Source organism: Schistocerca cancellata, chromosome 6, assembly GCF_023864275.1.
Source record: "Schistocerca cancellata isolate TAMUIC-IGC-003103 chromosome 6, iqSchCanc2.1, whole genome shotgun sequence".
Lineage (NCBI taxonomy): Eukaryota > Metazoa > Arthropoda > Insecta > Orthoptera > Acrididae > Schistocerca > Schistocerca cancellata.
The window spans coordinates 706,044,745-706,063,631 of NC_064631.1; the positions used below are offsets into that span (position 1 = coordinate 706,044,745).

General features: G+C 43.0%; 1 protein-coding gene and 1 pseudogene across 2 annotated transcripts in view; both read right to left on the minus strand.

Moving 5' to 3' along the window:
* Nucleotides 1-18,887, minus strand: part of LOC126191293 (synaptic vesicle membrane protein VAT-1 homolog-like) — a 194,185-nt gene that overhangs the window by 84,450 nt on the left and 90,848 nt on the right. The window lies entirely within an intron of this gene.
* Nucleotides 4,252-4,369, minus strand: LOC126089630 (5S ribosomal RNA; annotated as a pseudogene).

Below are 18,887 nucleotides of genomic sequence, written 5' to 3' on the forward strand. Positions count from 1 at the left end.
CTGTGTGGTAGTTGGTCACACTGTTATGAAGAGTGCTTCACGCGATGTGTGTAACCATGCCCACGCCGCGCTGAGGCACTCCGTGTTGGCTTGACTGCCGTCGAGAATGGAGCTCCCGCTGGATGTTACCGCCAAGTGCGAATTGCCCGCAGTTATTCGGTTTTTGAACGCAAAGGGCGCTGCGCCGATTGAAATCCATCACCAATTAACGGAAGTGTATGGTGAGTCGTGCATGGATGTCAAAAAGGTTCGTAAGTGGAGTATAGAGTTTGCAGCTGGTCAGACAATTCTAAAATGTGGTTCGATCTGTGTGGGAGGCAAGGTGATCTGTGCGTATGTTTGTGTTGTTGAATCAACAGGCGCTGATATGATAGGCAGCGAACACTAGTAATTTTAAGAAGTGTTAAATTTAACTTATTGGTACCCGCTTGCCGTTATGTAATTTTTTTTGCTCCCTTGCCACTCTTGTGTGAAGCTCTATTTGCTCAGATCAGATTGTTCCATTTTCATGTGTGTTGGCAGGGTAGCTTTGGTGGCAACCGACGCGTTCCTGTTCCCTGGGCTCTGAGCAGAGGCGTGTGTTGGCGCGGCGGCTTCCAGGTCGTCGCAAGGCGTCTAAAGGCCGGTTCCCACTAGAGCGCGGCGTGCGGCAACGGCAGCGGCAAGCGTTTCCCGCGTTGACGCGGCGGCTCGCGGAATTGGCGTTCCCATCTGGAAGCGGCAGACGTTAGCGGTAGCCAATGACTGACAGCCACTGAGGTACGGGGCAGGACCCACTGAAACGCGCGGTGCGTTTGATTAACTGTATCTTACACCTACATGAAGGAAAGACGAAGTTGGGCGAATACATACCAATTTTTCATTTTCTGTACAATGTACTCTTTCACATATTTCATTATTCATGTTTTCTCATTTCACCATAAACAGATTTCATGAGTACCGTTCAGGATTGTTCACTATCTCCTAACACATTGAAACAATGTACGACAAAAGTGATTATTCAGATAGTTAAGCGAGACAAAAATTTAAAATGTGATACGGTAGCAGGTACACGAAAACAGTAAGAACACAAAGTCTAGGTGGAAGGGATGAAAGTGGAAGCCACCTGATAGAATTTCCCACAGAGCCTAATGTAATCATCGCCAGCACCTTGCTTAAGAATCACGAAAGAATAATATACAGGGTGATTCAATAAGAATACCACAACTTTAAAAATGTGTATTTAATGAAAGAAACATAATATAACCTTCTGTTATACATCATTACAAAGAGTATTTAAAAAGGTTTTTTTCACTCAAGAACAAGTTCAGAGATGTTCAATATGGTCCCCTCCAGACACTCTGCCATTATCAACCCGATACTCCAACTCGTTCCACACTCTCTGTAGCATATCAGGCGTAACAGTTTGGATAGCTGCTGTTATTTCTCGTTTCAAATCATCAATGGTGGCTGGGAGAGGTGGCCGAAACACCATATTCTTAACATACCCCCATAAGAAAAAATTGCAGGGGGTAAGATCAGGGCTTCTTGGAGGCCAGTGATGAAGTGCTCTGTCACGGGCTGCCTGGCGCCGATCCATCGCCTCGGGTAGTTGACGTTCAGGTTTCATAACTAACCTTTTTCGTAGGACTCTCCCTACAGTTGATTGTGGAATTTGCAGCTCTCTGCTAGCTCTGCGAGTCGATTTTCCTGGGCTGCGAACAAATGCTTGCTGGATGCGTGCTACATTTTCATCACTCGTTCTCGGCCGTCCAGAACTTTTCCCTTTGCACAAACACCCATTATCTGTAAACTGTTTATACCAACGTTTAATACACCACCTATCAGGAGGTTTAACACCATACTTCGTTCGAAATGCACGCTGAACAACTGTCGTCGATTCACTTCTGCCGTACTCAATAACACAAAAAGCTTTCTGTTGAGCGGTCGCCATCTTAGCATCAACTGACGCTGACGCCTAGTCAACAGCGCCTCAAGCGAACAAATGTACAACTAAATGAAACTTTATAGCTCCCTTAATTCGCCGACAGATAGTGCTTAGCTCTGCCTTTTGTCGTTGCAGAGTTTTAAATTCCTAAAGTTGTGGTATTCTTTTTGAATCACCCTGTATATTGGGAACAGTTTTCGAAACCAGATTTTAAATTGTCAGGCATTTCCTGGTGCAGACGCAAACCTGACTGAAGACTGTCAATAGCAAGAAAAGCGCTCTGAAAAAGAAAATTTGTTCACTCCGAATATAAATTCTAATGGTTGGATACTATTTTACAAAGGTATTTGTGTGGAGTGCAGCCTTGTATGACTGGCAGCCGGCCGCCGCTACCAGCCGCGTCGTAGTGGCTCGTTAGGTTGGTCGTTTCACGTGTGCCACGGCTGAATGTCGCCGTTCACGCAGGCACGAGTAGTTACATCTGTTTGGCGGATTTGAAGAGCCCAGGAAGTTAAGGCGTGTCTGCCAAGCCTGAGGTTTTTCCTCATTATACCTCTGTAACTGTTCTTCTAAGGCTGGAACTCTTATTACTACTTCTCTGCATGTGCAATTTAAGATCTGTTACTTATCAAGATAAACTGCCGAACCTTACCTTGATCGACAGTCATTAGCTACTACACTTGCTTTATGTTCGAGTATAATGACTTTTCTGGAGACTAGAAATCTACTTTGTAGGAATCAGCGTGGCTTTCGAAAAAGACGATCGTGTGAAACCCAGCTCGCGCTATTCGTCCACGAGATTCAGAGGGCCATAGATACGGGTTCCCAGGTAGATGCCGTGTTTCTTGACATCCGCAAGGCGTTCGATACAGTTTCCCCACAGTCGTTTAATGACCAGAGTAAGAGGATATGGACTATCAGACCACTTGCGTGATTGGATTGAGGAGTTCCTAGATAACAGAACGCAGCATGTCATTCTCAATGGAGAGGAGTCTTCCAAAGTAAGAGTGATTTCAGGTGTGCCGCAGGGGAGTGTCGTAGGACTGTTTCTATTCACAATATACATAAATGACCTTATGGATAACATCGGAAGTTCACTGTGGCTTTTTGCGGATGATGCTGTGGTATATCTAAAGGCTGTAACAATGGAAAATTGTACTGAAATGCAGAAGGATCTGCAGCGAATTGACGCATGGTGCAGGGAATGGCAATTGAATCTCAATGTAGACAAGTGTAATGTGTCTGCGGGTACATAGAAAGAAAGATCCCATGTCATTTAGCTACAACATAGCAGGTCAGCAACTGGAATCAGTTAATTCCATAAATTAATCTGGGAGTAGGCATTAGGAGTGATTTAAAATGGAAAGACCACATCAAATTAATCGTCGGTAAAGCAGATCCCAGACAGATTCATTGGAAGAATCCTAAGGAAATGCAATCCGAAAACGAAGTAGGTTACAGTACGCTTGTTCGCCCAGTGTTCCAATACTGCTTAGCAGTGTGGGATTCGTACCAGATAAGGTTAATAGAGGAGATGGAGAAGATCCAACGGAGAGCAGCGCGCTTCGTTACAGGATCATTTAGTAATCGCGAAATGCGTTACGGAGATGATAGATAAACTCTAGTGGAAGACTCTGCAGGAGATACGCTCAGTAGCTCGGTACGGGCCTTTGCTGAAGTTTCGAGAACATACCTTCACCAAGGAGTCAAGCAGTATATTGCTCCCTCCTCCGTATATCTCGCGAAGAGACCATGAGGATAAAATCAAAGAGATTAGAGCCCACACAGAGGCACACCGACAATCCTCCTTTCCACGAACAATACGAGAGTGGAATAGACAGGAGAACCGATAGAGGTACTCAAGGTACCCTACGCCACACACTGTCAGGTGGCTTGCGGAGTGTGGATGTAGGTGTAGATGTAAATTTGGCTACTCGTTTCTTATTGACTGTGATAGTCGTATGGCGTAGCTTTCAGCTTATTTCAAGTTTTGGGCAATTGTGTAATTATTAAGGATTGTGTCAAAGTTTCTGCTGGTCTGTACCAGTTGAAGTACATTTCAATTGTATGTACGTCAGCTGATCTTGAAATTTGGGCAGTTGTATATGTATTAAAACTCCTCCCGAACAGGCCATGAAGGCCCAACGGTACCGATCGGCCGCCGTGTCATCCTTAGCCCATAGGCGTCACTGGATGCGGATATGGAGGGGCATGTGGTCAGCTCACCGCTCTCCCGGCCGTATGTCAGTTTCAGAGACCTGAGCCGCTACTTCACAATCAAGGAGCTCCTCAGTTTGCCTCACAAGGACTGAGAGCACCCCGCTTGCCAACGGCGCTCGGCAGACCGGAGGGTCACCCATCCAAGTGCTAGCCGAGCCCGACAGCCCTTCACTTCGGTGATCTGACGGGAACCGGTGTTACCACTGCGGCAAGGCCGTTGGCCGGCTATGTATTAAGCGGCGGCGTTAATTTTCGGTTGCGATACATGGGCGGTCATTTATGTATAAATTTTATACCTTTTCAGCTGGTCTGTTTGAGGGACTGTGTATTTTGTTGTTTAGGAGATTTTTATTAGGGGTTGAGCACTGCTAAGCGGCCTTCCAACAGCTACAGTCAGTGGCGTGTCTTGTGAGCAACTCGATATTTTGGATTAATGTTGTCCAACTGTGTAGCGGCCAGCTAGGTTTGCAATTTGTTAGTACATTTAACAACTGTTTTTGTAATTCGTTTAGTTGATAAAATGGTTTATCAAACATGCTTGCACCCATGACTGCTTGTTTTTGGGAATTCTGTGCTCTGTTTTTATGTCCTGCTTATAATGGTATAAGTTTTTTAAAAAATGATTTGAGCCTGTCCAACTCTTGCTCAGATTTCTGATACCTTTAGTAAGTTTGTAAATTGAAATGTTAATGGCGCCATTAAGTAATAAGGTGTATTTCACAAAACAAATGACAAATGTGTGGGTCCACTTTCCATGTATTGCCCTTAAGATATCCCAAGCCTAGTTTTATCAGTCAGCAACTTGGATGCACGAGCTGTTAAGCTGGTTGTACGGTAATTCTCGCCCTTCCCGGCTCTTGCAATCTTCGGAATTTTATGGATGATTTTCCGGAAGTCACGGGACATCGCTAGATTCCTATTCTACACATCAACGGGAATATTTTTGATGCCACTTCCCAATGATTTTAGAAACTCCGGTAGAATTTTATCTATTTCTTCTCCCTTATTCAGTCTCAAGTCTTCCGAAGCCGTTTTAAATTTTAATTCCAGTACTGGGTCCCCGTCTCTTCTATACCGACTCCTGTTTCTTGTGTTACGTCATCGGACAAGTCTTCCCCTCAGAGGCCTTCAATGTACTCTTTCCACCTGTACCCTCTCTTCTCTGTATACAGCAGTGGAATTCCCTTTGCAGTCTTTGTGGTACCACCCTTGCTCTTCGTTTCACCAAAGGTTGTTTTAACTTTCCTATATGCTGAGTCAGTCCTTCCGACCATCTTTTTCTATGTCTTCACGTTTTTCATGCAGCCACTACCTCTTAGCTTCCCTGCACTACCTACTTATTTCTTTCCTCTGATTTATTTCTGTATTCCTGATTTGTCCTGAACATTTGCGTACTTTTATGCATCAACTGAAGTATTTCTTCTTTTAACCATGGTTTCTTCGCACTGACCACCTTTGTACTTTTTTTTCTCTTCAACTTCTGTTATGGCCCTTTTTAGAGACGTCCATTTTTCTTCAACTGTACTCCCTATTAGTTATTTCTGATCACAGTATCTATAGACTCATAACTTCAAGCGTATCTCCTCATTCCTTAAAGTCCGTATCCCATTCCATTGCGCCTTTATTCTCCCTGAAAAACTTCTGCCTACTCTTTATCATTACTAAATTGTGATCTGAGTCTGTCTGCTCCTTGATACGCCTTAAAACCCAGTATCTGATTTCGGAATCTCTTCCTGACCATAATGTAATATGACTAATCTTTCCCATCACTCGACCTTTCCCAACTATATACTAGCTTTTTATGATTCTTGAATAGATTATTTCCTATTACTTGTTGAAATTTACTGAAGAACTCAGTCTTTCTCCTCTCTCATTGATAGCACCAAGTCCGTATTCTCTCGTAACCTCTTCTTCCACTCCTTCCCCTACAACCGCATTTCTGTCCCAATGGCTATTAGATTTTCATCTCCCTTTAAGTACTGCACTACCCGTTCAACATCCGCACATACTTTTCTCATCTCCAGCTTGCGACATCGGCATGTATACCTGAATTATCGTTGTTAGTTTGCTGTTGATTCTGATAACAGCCCTGTCTCTGAACTGTTCACAGTAACACTGCCCTGCCTTCCTATTTATATTGAAGCCTATTATTACCCTGTACTCATCTGACCAAGAATCTTTGTGTTTTCATTTCGCTTAACTTACACCTATATCTAGACTGAGGCTTAGCATTTCCCATTTCAGAGTTTCTAGTTTGCCTACTACGTTAGAACTTCTTACATACCTATGTATCAGTAAGCAAACAACTGTACGGCCCCAAAGTCCTGCATGTGCAGAAATTCCAGTTGGGAAGTCGCAAATTTAAGTAAAAATTATTAATTAACCACGCCCTGAACAGAATGCAAAATATGAGACCGTAAGAATTAAAGTCATTCCGCTGAATGTAACTTCAACGTACACATACTGCCAAGCCACGTGCGTTATCCGCTCTTGTGCTACTGTGTAGAAATTAGTCAGGCTCATACACTACAGCTGAGAAGATTATTTTAGCAAACCGCGTTGGAACCAAATGCTGAAGTCTTTGATAATGCGCATGCTTTTGTTTCAGATACTTTGCTGTAATTATCAGGTAATAAGAGTTATATGCACGCCACACCACACTATAATGCAAAATCCAGTATCAGTTAACGTGTAGACAAACTGGTGTAACATTTACTAACATTATCGTCGATGGGTATACACTTCGTGTTCTGAGATTATAGTACAGCCGATGTGAGTTTGGTTGAAAAGGGAACATATAGCATAAAGCGGATCTGAGGTCGAAACCTAGTGATGTTGAGTCGCATTCTTTATGAATTTCGTAATTCTTACGTCTGTTTTCCGTTAGTACAAATTTTTTTTCATGCTAATTCTACTATTTACGTATACAACTGCCTCCGTCTTAACTTTAGAGTTTTGTAACCTAAATTCGTTAACTGTAGGATAATCTACGGAAAATAAAATTTTGAGTGCCGCATAAAACGATTTAATTACATGTTTGGTACAGACGTGCCAGCCAAGTGTTGCCTCTGTTCTTGGAAGACAACGTCTGCGATGGTACAGTGTGACCTTGCGCTAGCTCGCCTGCATGGCCGGAAATTATGTTGTTCGCCTTCGGAGAGCGAGCGCCGTAGCGGTGTTGGTGTTTTCGGCCGATGACGTCCAGTATGGACGTACGCCGCAGGCGCACTAAACGGCTGTTGAACTAGCGACATTTCGACACTGCTGATACCACCATATAGTCCATGTGACTGCTTTTCGATGTTACAATTATTCAGATTCTGTCTAAGATATTACCAAATTCAGGCCTAAACTAAATATTTTTTAAAGTTTAAGTGAAAGAACGGCGGTGGGCTAGGAAGAGGAGGGGGTAGGTATTGAGAACTGTCCAATTAGCTTTGTCTTTTTAGTTTTCGAACCTCTTTTATATCATCTTGGAACGCTCTAAATGTACAACTATATCCACATAAAAGACCATATGTAGCGGGTGATTAAACTTTCCTTATTTAACACGTTATAGCTCGGAAACTACCGTACGAGTACCAAACTTTTAACAATGTCAAGGACAATGGGAAGAGAAATAATGCAAAATCAATTCAATTGAAAGACTTAATGCGCTGCTACGTTACATCATAGTATTACATTCTGGAACCATTACTGTTACAAAAGGGGCCCCCCCCACCCATCAGTGTCAAGAGCAGCCTGAAAGCTCAGGATTGGAATCTGCACAGCAGAACGAAGTATGTCGGTAGGTATGCTGGCTACATCTCTTGATACGTTGGGCTTCAGATCGCACATGTGTGAATGTACCCCTGGTAAACCGTGTCTTTCAGGTAGCCCCACAACCAGAAATCACAGGGAATGAAATCAAGTGATCGTGCTGGCCAAGCATTTGAAAACGATTGGCTGATAATTCGATCGTGCGATATGCGGTTGGGCTCCATCTTGCACGAGTTTAATGCATCTCTACCCTGTAGGTCGGGTACGACATGCTGGCGAAGCACATCGCACTAACGCGGGACAGTCACACTGCATGTCCATGGTCCTTGAGCGCCAACCTGTTCAAAAACGAATGGCCCAATGTTGAAGTTTGTCCGTGAAGCCACACAATACGGCGACATGTTCACCACACAGAGCGAGTTCATGCACAGTGACTGGAGGTGAAGATCACCGCACTCGGCAATTCTGTGTGTTCACCTCACCAGTCAGAGAAAAATGAGCGTTTGCCCATAGGACGGTCTAGAACCAGCGCTTGTCAACTTCAGTCCTTGCGAGAAACTGGAGAGCGAAGTCAACACGTCGTTGTGCGTCCTGTGGTGCAAACTGTGTGCGATATGGATCTGTTATGGGTCTCATTTGAGAATGGTTCGAAACACCTTCCGTACAGTGGACCACGGGATGTTAACAGTCTTGACACAGCACGCGCACTGCCTGACGACAGGGAACTGTGCGCAGCGTTGTCTGCCTTAGCAACAGAGATTTCATCAACCACATGTTTACTAACACGAATTCTTTACAGACGAATGGAAAAACTAGTAGAGGCCGACCTCGGGGAAGATCAGTTTGGATTCCGTAGAAATACTGGAACACGTGAGGCAATACTGACCTTACGACTTATCTTAGAAGAAAGATTGAGGAAAGGCAAACCTACGTTTCTAGCATTTGTAGACTTAGAGAAAGCTTTTGACAATGTTGACTGGAATACTCTCTTTCAAATTCTAAAGGTGGCACGGGTAAAATACAGGGAGCGAAAGGCTATTTACAATTTGTACAGAAACCAGATGGCAGTTTTAAGAGTCGAGGGACATGAAAGGGAAGCAGTGGTTGGGAAGTGAGTAAGACAGGGTTGTAGCCTCTCCCCGATGTTATTCAATCTGTATATTGAGCAAGCAGTAAAGGAAACAAAAGAAATTCGGAGTAGGTATTAAAATCCATGGAGAAGAAATAAAAACTTTGAGGTTCGCCGATGACATTGTCATTCTGTCAGAGATGGCAATGGACTTTGAAGAGCAGTTGAACGGAATGGATGGTGTCTTGAAGGGAGGATATAAGATGAACATCAACAAAAACAAAACGAGGATAATGGAATGTAGTCGAATTAAGTCGGGTGATGTTGAGGGTATTAGATTAGGAAATGAGACGCTTAAAGTAGTAAAGGAGTTTTGCTATTTGGGGAGAAAAATAACTGATGATGGTCGAAGTAGAGAGGATATAAAATGTAGACTGGCAATGGCAAGGAAAGCGTTTCTGAAGAAGAGAAATTTGTTAACATCGAGTATAGATTTAAGTGTCAGGAAGTCATTTCTGAAAGTATTTGTATGGAGTGTAGCCATGTATGGAAGTGAAACATGGACGGTAAATAGTTTGGACAAGAAGAGAATAGAAGCTTTCGAAATGTGGTGCTACAGAAGAATGCTGGAGATTAGATGGGTAGATCACATAACTAATGAGGAAGTATTGAATAGGGTTGGGGAGAAGAGAAGTTTGTGGCACAACTTGACCAGAAGAAGGGATCGGTTGGTAGGACATGTTCTGAGGCATCAAGGGATCACCAATTCAGTACTGGAGGGCAGCGTGGAGGGTAAAAATCGTAGGGGGAGACCAAGAGATGAATACACTAAGCAGATTCAGAAGGATGTAGGTTGCAGTAGGTACTGGGAGATGAAGCTTGCACAGGATAGAGTAGCATGGAGAGCTGCATCAAACCAGTCTCGGGACTGAAGACTACAACAACATGTGGTGCAACCGGAGCGACGCCCGGTTCTGCAGTCGATTCGAACGTCGTCATACTCCGCACAGCAGGTGGGGAAAGGACGCTTCCGTAACCCTTCCAGCCGGAGATATTCTGTAAGTGCAGCTGCAGCATTACCGTTGTTTTGATAATAGAGCTTCACCGATAATGCCTTGCTCCTTTTGTCCAAGCTCATGTTGAGACGTCAACAAGTGCATGCGACTGGTCAAATGTGTGAAACTATGAATCACGATGACTGATCACGGCATCTGGTGGCCATAATTGGAACTGCGAGGTGGCGCTATGACGCATGAAAACCATGCACCCCATATTATGGACATTAATGTTACCAAGTTTGTTACTCAAACGATCATTAGTTTCCGTGTTGTAACGTCTTAAATACGGAAAGTTTATAACCGCCCGTTATTTCCAGCCACCATCTTGGAAATCTCTTCACAAATTGTCACAGTATGCCGTATCAACGTCAGGAATTTTTAACTAGTTAAGTACTGCGCTAAAGTACATAATACGACATTATCCTCTACGGATATCTGGTCATTGCTCACCGTTGCTAACTTCTGCTGCTTAGGACCATTATTTTACCGTATTCATCTGTGTTCAGAATAGGACACTACGGGTAACGCTTGAGCCTGAAATCTTCAGCTGCGGAAAGTTCCATCAGATACTTCGGTTCCTTTTAGTAGAAAAAAATAATTGATTTGTTTCTACAGGCGACTAAGGCTTTCGTGACAGTAGTACAAACACTCCAAGCACTGCATCAGTTAAATAACATCCGAGTGTTACCGTGCCTCGAGCGTACTTCCGAAATTTTACTCCGAGGTAACTCAGTCACGTTGTCAGAAGTCAGACTGTGTAACTTCCAGATGAACTTTTCATTCTGCAGTGGAGCGCGCGCTGGATTTGAAACTTTCTACAGATTGTGCGCCAGAGCGGTACTAACTCCCACGTTCCAGTCCCGGTGAGGCACAGAATCTGGCAGGCAGTTTCAATATACTATATCCATGGGCGTACCCAGCGAGGGGGCAGGGGAGGGGGGGGGGGGGGCAGCTGCCCCCCCCCCCCCAGGAGATATTCGCTGGTTTTCACTAGTTTACTGTTTTATTAAATAAGAAATGCTGCATGTTTTCTCGGATTGTACAAGTGCATTCTTTTATTTAAAATGTTTATTAAAAGCAGTTTTTCACTGGTTTACTGTTTTATTTAATAAGAAGTGCTGTATGTTGTCTGGAGTCCTTGTTTCCTGAGACTAGTATGACCTGCCCTCCCCCCCTCCAGTTCAGATCTTGGGTACGCCCTAGACCAGGGCTTCCAACGTGTGGTCCGCGGACCCCTTAGGGGTCCAGCTTTCACACCAAATCGTGTAAAATAATGAGTAAAATTATTGAATGAAAATGTGAAATCAAATTCATCACTATTTTTTTTCGTGTGAAAAACATGTGTACTTTTCCTTCCGATCGTATCCCCAAGCAGCCTTTACGGTTACTAAATGAGAACGTATACACAGTTTAGTGCCAGAGAATGCGGCTTCTCTGATCGACTGTTTCGCAACAATACGGGGGTCGTTTGTCCGCCGGCTCACGGCGCTAGATGCGCTGAAACCTTTTACGCATGCGCGGAGCGAGCTTTGTCGACCAATCACAGCGCTCGCTGGTACATATGCGGCCCCAGGCATCAATAAATGTTCAACTTGCTTTGTTACTGCACTACCTATTTCATAAGTCTATTTTTGACCAGTTTATTACTTCTAGCATGGATCGGTGGCTGAAGTCAGGATCATTGAATAAGGGTGCAGCTTTCCCATCTCCTTCACAACAACGAAGTTTCCAGTTGAATTGAATGAGGAGGGAAGACGACCGAAGGAAGACTTTACATACATTTGAAAATTTTTCTTCGGATTTCACGAAAAACCACACACACACACACACACACACACACACACACACACACACACACACACACACACGACTTAAGAAATATGCATGCTCCTTACACAACAGTAGCCAAACAGTTGAAGTGAGAGCAGACCATAAGCGGCAGCTTCTCAACAGCTAACAGTTTGGGCGTGACGTTGTTTGCTCTTTGAGGAAGGCAGCTCCATCGTGTGAAATTTCAATTACCAAGTATATTTAATCAGGCTATAGTGTGTTGAACAAAGGGAGTAAATCCACTTTTAAGTGTCTGGATACAGTGGGAATTCAAATTGGATCGTTAATTTCAAGTTATTTTCATTCATCTCTAAACCAAAGACTATTGATACTTCGGGGGGGGGGGGGGGGGGGTGTCATTGGGAACATGGCACTTGCATTAAGAAGCTTTCAGTTCCCATGGGTTTCGCTCTGAAATTTAAAGTTACTGTGCTCTTGACTGACTAGGGGTCCGCCATGGATTTTCGACTGAAGGGGTCCGTCAACTGAAAAGGTTTGGAAGCCCTGCCCTGGACTATAACTTTTCTGCAGCGCAACAGGGTACTTAAAGCAGTTCATCGCGTGTCAGTTGTCGGCAGTTTGACACGAATGGTGTACCGTCACCCTTCAAGCCTTGAAGAGTGATCTATGCAGCTTTGAGCCAATATCCCTGAAACGCATTATCCAAGTAGCTTCCACAGTGGGACTTATGGAACACGATGGATGTAAACGCTGTCATTTTCTACGGATGAAAAAAAAAAACACGTACTCCATGAAAAGAAAGGAATACACTCGGTTGGCACAAGTCCCCGGATACACAAGATTTGTTTCCGAAGCACGCAACGATGGACAGTAACTGATAATTTATAGAATAACGGGATCGATAGTCCGGACTCTTCTTTCTGTACCAACTTCACGGACTAATTGGGTACGGTACTAAATATAGTTTCTTCTCATTCCGTTTATGAATGGAGTAGTGCGGAGAATACTACTTAACAGCCCTTATTTTTTATCTTCTCGGCGTCTCCTTATGACGTTCTACTGGAGACAATATTCTTAGATTCGCCTTCAGAGCATTCCTGGAATTTTTCAAGTAGGTCCTCGCGAGATATTTGGCGCTTTTCAACGCGTTTCTGCCAGTTCTTTTTCCTTCAGGATTTCTTTTACACTCCAACTTAGCAAGGTTGCGGGTAATAATTCGCGCTACCTTCAAAACGCACTAAGTCCATCTTCTGGTGGATCCATAGTAGAATATTCTCACTAAGGTTTACGTACGTGATCCCGTTCCTAGACTACAGTCTCAGTGTTATAATGAACCCAAACAATCCGTTTGCTTTCCCTGTAACTAAGCCTATGTTATCGCTCCTCTGATTTCCTGCAAATTGCTACACCACAGCTCCGTATAAGATGGTGATTTTCTTTTTTGAGACGCTACAACATTTTTCTTTTTTTTTTGACTCACTTTCATATTCCTATGTTTGCATCTAGTTTATAAAGTATTAGCCCCGTGTAGAAACTAGGTTGTTTCAACACTATCTGATAATCTCTTAACTTCCTTGTGAACAGTCGAAAAGCAACTAACATTGTCTTTCAAGCTCATGAAAGTTAACATGCTTCTTTCATGGCAGCGATGTTGCTACGCTTCAGCGAGTAACTCAGTTTCAAACTTAGCATCAATTTCTTTCCTTCCGTAGGATTCCTTCGTAACGGTTACTTTTCTCAAAGCTTAACTTGCACGATTATCCTGCCAGCCTCGTTTGCTCTTACTTAGACTCACGCATGACAATCACAGTATTAACCCTCCTTGGTACCTAGGAGTCCATACTTTATCTGCCACGTATTTTGACTGCTTTGCATATTACTGTTTTTTATGTATGTCAACAGCTGGGATAGCAGCCAACCATTTGTTTGCGCTCGCAATGGTCTTACTTTCTGAGAGAGAACTAGGTGCCCGCTTTGTAATGCGTTTGTTCAGCTGCTATCTTGTGAGCCATGTATGTCAAGGGCCAAGACACGGATAGCTTTACTGACATTCGGAAAATTCCTTCCAGGTGCTAGAACGGACAGTGGATACTCGAGTACGTACGTAAAGGAACTTAAAAGCAGCTACTCGGAAAACAGAAATCGTCATTAACTGTGCGGAGTCTGTTGCTTTAGCTCCCCGCCAGTAGCTTACCTTAAGCGATCGAGTATCTACATCGGTGGCAGCAGCGCTATGTACGCTTTGAAGGATCGCCTTAAGAAATATCACCCGGATGTACCGAATAATGAAAACTAAGCCCAAGAGGTACTAGGGACGTTCTGGACTACCGATCTGATTGTTCTGTAGGTCAGTATCAGTTGCAGTCCATCTTGGTGAGCTTTGGAAATACCCAGTTTGTTAGGAGATTTCTGACAACAGAGTCTCTTCCTTTTCATGGAGCATGTATTTTTTACCCTTAGAAAAATACGGTCTTTTCATCCATCGTGTTCCAAAAATCCCCCGTGGAGGCTACTTGGGTAATGATAAAGCACCACAGCGGAGTGTTTCAGGTTCGTTCATTACGCCACAATGTTTTGTTCTGAATGAACAGCTTCAGGCGACCGTTAGTTCGACAAGGCAGATTTGCTATTAGAAATTGCACATAATGCACGATTCGGACCTCACATCGAAAATTAACCGATCTTCGTACCTAATCCTCGGCAAGTGCCAGGAATATGCCAGTGTCTTTACTATCGGATCGCTGTGTACTGTTCCGTATCATCATTCCTACCATTAGTGTGTAAGCTGGTCTGCTGTCTGCCTTTGTCTTACAGTTTGTTCTACACCTTACGATTTAGTCAGTTGGATAGAGAACGGCATTTTTCGGTCACCTGGACCGACCACACTAACTTTTAACACTATAAACTTTGTTGGTAGGGGGACTGACTACCTCAATTGTTAAATCCCATAGTGCTCAGAGCCATTTGAACCTATGTTTGCAAAGTAGGTCAAAGATTGCAGCAAGACTAAGCGCCTGTTGACACCTTCGGCAGATGCTGTATATGTAAACGAAACGAAACAGGAAACTATGTAAACAAAAATACATGAATCTAACAAGTTTCGTTGACGGACTGACTACGTGCAAAGTATTAAGTAATTAGTAACACTAAAGGTGGCTTTTCTGTTTTCTTCAAAGTTCCTTAAACGTATTTCACGGTCTGATGGGTATTGTTACTGTATGGTTAAAAGTATTACTTGAATGTCCTAAGTTTTAGTTTATATCAATGGTTCCCAACCTTCCTAACACCATTACCCGTAAGTGCAATTAGATGTTAGCTAACTACCCCACTGCAGATTTTATGTAATAGTTCGTACTAAATATTTGTGAAAATTTTGACCGGAATTTGTTTGTACTCTAAACGTTCTAGTAAATCAGAGTGGCTAATAATATTTAGGATCTTTGACTGTTAGGATTGTATCTAACCGGACAGTGCCCTAGATATTGAAAACTAATATGTACTAAAATATACAAACGTTTTATTTTGGCACTAACAGGAAAAAACTTTGACATTTAGTCAATATTTATTGCCGTCTACTCACGTTTATTTACTGACATAGTGACCAAGTTTCTTTTGCTTCAAACTTGGGTGGCGTTTGAGCGCAGCAGTATGGCGTAGACGTTCCACTAACATCAGTTCGGCTGGAGTTTTCCCTGCTGCCGTTCTAAACAAACCATTAGTTTTCCTAGCTGTGCAGTTGCCTCCGTTTAAGGCGTTTTTCCCCCCTGAAATGCCACATTCGTTGCCCACATCACCGTCGCTCTCTTTAACAAAACGGGCGGCAATAAAAATTTCGTCATGGGTCCTCATTCTGTATCCAGCATCACTATTATTCAGCAACCACGCATCTACGTCAGTATCGGCTACATCCGAAGAGCTGGGAATGTTTTCTAACATTTCAAGGAATTCCGGTGTTCACAAATTTCGATGGTGCAATCAAATAGAAGGCCATACTATTTTCCACGACTTCAGAATCAACAGTGCTGTAGCTTGATCCCAAGATGCTGGAATCAATCAGTTCTTTTATAGTTGCCGATTTCAATACAGTTAATGGCGGGAGTGGACACTTTTCCTGCTATATTTTTCATCAGGTCAAATTTGTTTTGTTCGGTGCCTCTTTGTCAAACGAAACTTTCACTTCGAAACTGTCTTTACACAGACGCGAAACATAGAACGAAAGAACAGTACCGGTTCAGTTCAACCCCCTGAAGTACAGATCCACACTGACCGTAGTGATGGTAGCTGGAAGCGTGGGGACCGGTGATCTGTCACTTCTTGTGCGTACATGACTGTACATAAACCGTTCCGTACCAATTTTATACAGCACATTTTCGCGCTTAAAAAAAAGGAAAAGAAAAACCAAGTTCCTGTGGATAAAGTTATCTAAAAAAGGCGAACATTAAAAATTAAGTTCTTTAAGCAGTTTAGAGTGTGTATTAAGGGCAGCTAACGACATACTGGATGGACAATGAAAGAAACTGAAGCGTAAAACTAACCTGTAGTTTTTCTGGTAAACAGAGTTCTGCTCTCAAACCGAAACTTTCCTTTACAGATGTATCAGAAGCTTACAGTCAGCAGCAGTTTTGGCTTAAGGAGATGAGACGAACTTTTAAGAGAGAAAACATTCATAAACTCGACTTTGCTCAGCGAGCACTGGAGATGGGCCTGTCGAGAAACAGGAAAAAAAAGTTGAGCGGTGAGACAGCAGTGTAATGGAAAGGAAACAAAGCTGAGGGGAGCGACAGATGGTCCGGCGAATAGATGGCAGAGGCACAGAAGAAGTCCTTTGTTGGATTCCAGCAGAAAAAAAAAGATCAGATAAACAGCACGATGGTAGGTGGGTAGGTGACAAACGTGCAGAAGGCACGAAGGATGAGTATTACTGGATATATGTATGGGAACGTCTAGGAGGCCCCTATACACCATTAGATGTCAGAGCTGGTAATGATTTTGTTCTGACACCGCCATATTTTGTGTTTTGAGTGCGTAGGCCAATTAATACTACTTAACTTCGCGTCTATGAGAGAAGACAAAGATGAATTGGTCTCGTCAACAGATAATTATTGAGCACCAGCTCGGATAGGAAAGAGGACAGGTGGGGAGGGGGGGGGGGGGCGTGCTTTCATGGTGGGAAAATGGGAGATAGTCCGATTGGCTGTGTCCTTGACCTTATAAGAAAACCTAAGTAGTAGGAAGAACTGATGGCAAACTGGACCCGCTCATCCTGCATGCGTCGCAACCGGAGCGTTACCTCACTACGTTCTCTGCTTCCGTGCCCGCTTATCGCTGTGCGCAGTTCCGTCACTCAAGTACCAGCTCTGCTGACGTCACCAGCATCCTGCGGCAACGTTCTCGAGCTCTGCCCTCCTCGTATAAGATAATGTTTAGCCGCTCATACAGTTATTTGTACGTGTTGCGCAGAATATCTCTGTTTCCAAAATCACGCAGCGCATTTTGCAAGAGTGAAAACCAAGCGGTTTAGGTTTTGACAGTTTTTAAACTTAATTTGTAATAACTGCAAATTTTTCAAGGTAAGACATTCAAATCAGGTCGCGCATAAAATTTTCTTATTCGGCGCAACAGACAAGTGAGTTTTTCCACAGTAAGTAGCATTTCTAGCCAATAGTCTAGAGCTACATCACTACGTACAGTTGATTGTCATCTTCATTTTTTTGTATTTGTGGCCTGCTCATTATTTTTAGCATGTTGCCAAAGCTTTCCGTACATTTGGCTCATGTGATTTTGCAGTGTTAGTTTTCATTATATGATTATAGTCTTAGTTCGTTACCTCTTGGTGGTATGTGTGTTAAATGTTGCAGTATGTGCGAGCAACCAGAGTGCAACATTGTTTCTCGGTATCTGAGTCTTTCGGTCAATGTCAGTTCAGGTATCTGCATTTGTAGGGGTTATACTGCCCATCACTGAGAACTGACGGGGAAAAAATCAAACCACCTGCGCGTTTACTGGCAACTCTATCATCGAATCAACATTTCTACATGTAATTCAGTCGTCGCTCGAACTAAGGAGTATTTTGTGGAGTTCAATGGTCCGGAATCTGTCATTCACGTTGATGTATCATTTAGATTCCATGGACGATGTAACTTGAACGTTATTAGTTTCCCCATATCGTTTCGATCGAGGATATTATTCTTTGCTTCAAGTACAATGAGCTGTTGTCAGTTATAAGTTTGTGTTAAGTGTTTTATCTCTTTTGCTGTTTATGTAACTAAATCATGGTAATGTTTCGTGATGTGCTGATACAAAATGTTAATTTTAGCTAGGTTTATCAATGGCATGCTATTTACCGGCTTATGTTTGAGTACTATATTTCGGGCGAGGATTGGATTTTTCCTAGTTACATTGTTTATACAATTAATTATAAGTCTTCGGCACATATTTGACGCTAGTAAGATTAGGGTTCCTTTGCAAATGGTAGAATCAGTGTGTCGAATTTTATTTTAAACACTTTGCCTCTCGATATAAACCAGCAAAAAGCTCGTTGAATGTTGTTGGCCAGTGGGTCTGGATACGCAATATCTGCGCTATGTGCCATAGTTGCTTGCTATTGACATGGCTCCTCGTCAGTTCTTTAAGAGTGTCTAGTCCCCTTTCAGAGAATTTTTGGGACCGCTCTTATTTTGCTTAGAATATCTTTCCAATTTTTGTTCATCTGAACTAGCATTGCATTTAATACAGATGAAATTATTTGTGCGATATCAATTCTATACCAATCCATACTGTCCAATAGTGTCAATGCCTAGTCCGATGTTTAACTGAATCGTCGTCTTTGTATTTAAGCTGGCACATGTCTGCTGAGGGAATTAGATTAGGAAATGAGACGCTTAAAGTAGTAAAGGAATTTTGCTATTTGGGGAGCAAAATAACTGGTGATGGTCGAAGTAGAGAATATAAAATGTAGACTGGCAATGGCAAGGAAAGCGTTTCTGAAGAAGAGAAATTTGTAAACATCGAGTATAGATTTAAGTGTCAGGAAGTCGTTTCTGAAAGTATTTGTATCGAGTGT